Genomic DNA, 3,244 nt, shown 5'->3' with positions numbered 1-3,244 from the left:
AAAAAGACTAATGAAGACTGTCCACTTACACTTTGTCCTCCTGCTTTTTACCCTTTTTTTTTTTTTTTTTCTTCAGTTGGAGTCTCGCTCTGTCACCCAGGCTGGAGTGCGGTGGCACAATCTCAGCTCACTGCAACCACTGCCTCCTGGGTTCAAGTGATTCTTCTGCCTCAGCCTCCCAAGTAGCTGGGATTACAGGTGTGCCTCACCACACCTGGCTAATTTTTGTATTTTTATTAGAGAAGGGGTTTTGCCATGTTGGCCAGGCTGGTCTTGAGCTCCTGACCTCAGGTGATCTGCCTGCCTCAGCCTCCCAAAGTGCTGGGATTACAGGCGTGAGCCACCATGCCTGGCCTGTTGCTTTTATTTATAACTTATTGTACTGTCTATGTCTTGAAAAGTTGTAGTTACTATTTTTGAAAGCTTCATGCTTTAGTCTTCCTATTTAAGAATATTATAGACACCACAGTTATAGTGTTATAATATTCTGTTTTTCTGTGTGCTTATTATTACCAGTGACTTTTATCCCTTCAAGTGATGACTTATTGCTCCCTAGTGTCCTTTTCTTTCTAATTGATGTACTCCCTTTTGCATTTCTTGTAGGGCAGGTCTGGTGTTGATGACATCCCTCAGCTTTTGTTTGTCTAGGAGCATCTTTATTTCTCCTTCATGTTTGAAGGATGTTTTCGCCAGATACATTATTCTAGGGTTAAAGGTTTTTTCCTTCAGAACTTTCAATATGTCAGCTGGGCATGGTGGCTCATGCCTGTAATCCCAGCACTTCGGGAGGCTGAGGCAGGTGGATCATGAGGTCAGGAGTTCGAGACCAGCCTGACCAACATGGTGAAACCCTGTCTCTACTAAAAATAAAAAAATTAGCTGGGCATGGTGGCGAGCGCCTGTAGTCCCAACTACTCGGGAGTTTGAGGCAGGAGAATCACTTGAACCCAGGAGGTGGAGGTTGCAGTGAGTCGAGACCGTGCCACTGCACTCCAGCCTGGGCGACAGAGTGAGACTCTCTTTCAAAAAAAAAAAGGAAAGAAACATTAAGTTTATAAAGTCAAAAAGGAACAGTAAGCTAAGGTGAATTTATTATTGAAGAAAGAAAAATAAAAATATACTTAGTGCAGCCTAAGTGTACAGTGTTTAATAAAGACTACAGTAGTGCACAGTAACGTCCTAGCTTTCACATTCAGCCACCACTCATTCACTGACTTCGAAGAAATTGAATAGCAGGAAGCAATTCAAAACTAATTTTGAGGTCAGCATTACCCTGATACTGAAGCCAAAGACACCACAAGAAAAGGACACTACAGGTCAATATCCCTGAAGAACATAGAGGCAAAAGTCCTCAACAAAATGCTACAAAACCAAATGTAACAAACATATTAAAAATATTACATCGTAACCAAGTGGGAATGCTGAGATGCAAGAATGATTCAACATGTAGAAATGAATACATGTTATACATAACATTAAAGGAATAGAGAATAGAAAGGACATGATCATCTCAACAGATGCAGAAAATCATTTGGTAAAATTCAACATCCTTTCAAGACAAAAACTCTGAAAAACTAGGACTAGAAGAAAATTACCTCAGCCGGGCGCAGTGGCTCACACCTGTAATCCCAGCACTTTGGGAGGCCGAGGCGGGCAGATCACGAGGGCAGGAGATTGAGAGCATCCTGGCTAACACGGTGAAACCCCATCTCTACTAAAAATACAAAAAAATTAGCCAGGCGTGGTGGCACATGCCTGTAGTCCCAGCTACTCGGGAGGCTGAGGCAGGAGAATGGCGGGAACCCAGAAGGCGGAGCTTGCAGTGAGCAGAGATCGCACCACTGCACTCCAGCCTGGGCAACAGAGCGAGACTCAGTCTCAAAAGAAAAAGAAAAAAAAGAAGAAAATTACCTCAACATATTGAGGACCATATATGAAAAGTTTGCATATCATATAGTCAGTGGTATAAAGTAAAATTTTTCCTCTAAGATTAGAAACAAGGCAAGGATGCCAGTCTCAACTTTCATTCTACATAGCACATAACACTTTTATTCAACATAGTTTTAGCCAAAGCAATTAGGCAAGAGAAAGAAGGGCAGATGACTCCTGTGCCCCTCCCAGGTACTACCTCCATGAGTAACCTCTAAACTGACTTTTAACAGCATAGATCACCTGTACTTTCAGCTGTTTTGTACCTTATTTACATGAAATAAGAAAGCATGAATGTTTGTATATATATGTTAAACTGTGTATGTTGTTTGAAACATCTGTATTTCTGCATAATTTTTTGGATCATTGATTAGCATTGGTGATAGAATTCCATCATGTGACTATCAAACTATCAAACAATTCAAATATTCCATGGCAAAAGTCCACCTGAGTGGTTTTCCTTCTGGAAATATTAGGAATAGTGATGATGGGTAAAAACGTGTAAAATATAGAATGTGTTTTGATGATGTAAGAAGGATTTTCCTCGGGGTGTTACATTTAGTAATCAAATTGATGGGTCATGTGTTTACATTTGTTAAGCTTTAGGAGATACTGCCACACATTCTTTCCTATCTTGTTTCTAGTCTTTTTCTAAATTCGTATTTTGAAACAACCTTTAAATAATCTTCTGATTAGAGGCATTTTGAGTCCTCCAGTATCCCAGCAGGCAGTGCAGCCTAGAGATGCTGACAAAGGAGCTGAGGAGCAGTCTCAGCTGCTTTCCAAGGAAGCCGGTGTTGCCAAGATTGCCAAAATGCTTTGGAGTTTTTAACTGAATCTAAGAAAAGTGCAAAATAGATTTGAGACTATAAAAACAGAAACTGCAGCAAGGGAGGGGGGATTCAGTGCCAATGCATCAACAAAAAAGACAAGCAGAGTTAGTGGAAGGAAATCTTCCTATTTTCGTGTTACCCTCGGAGTTTGTATTTTATGCAGATGATCAGTCAACACATAAGCAGGTGTTGACACTGTATAATCCCTATGAGTTTGCCTTAAAGTTCAAAGTGTGATTCATTGTAGAGATTTTCAATCCTGTCACTATGGTGTAATAGACAAATTCCATCTCTAAATTGCCAAGCAAAGCCAAAGGAAGGCTTTGGGAAGAAAAGAGGTTGTTGCTACTCTTCTCCCATCTGCAAAAGAACAACAAAAGGAAGAAGAGGAAAAAAGAATAAAGGAACATTTAACTGAAAGTTTATTGTTTGAGCAGTCGTTTCAACCAGGTAGTTTTGGTTTGTTTTTAAAGCCCTCTTGA

The 3,244-nt window shown here is 40.4% G+C and overlaps 1 pseudogene; it reads left to right on the top strand.

Annotated features, from left to right (window-relative positions):
- The first annotated feature begins 2,840 nt into the window (after positions 1-2,840).
- LOC112129969 (motile sperm domain-containing protein 1-like) lies at positions 2,841-3,244 on the top strand (annotated as a pseudogene).

Source organism: Pongo abelii, chromosome 17 (genome assembly GCF_028885655.2).
Source record: "Pongo abelii isolate AG06213 chromosome 17, NHGRI_mPonAbe1-v2.0_pri, whole genome shotgun sequence".
In the NCBI taxonomy this organism is placed as follows: Eukaryota; Metazoa; Chordata; class Mammalia; order Primates; family Hominidae; genus Pongo; species Pongo abelii.
The sequence above is the reverse complement of the archived record's forward strand: the minus strand, read 5'-3'. Positions and strand labels throughout refer to the sequence as shown.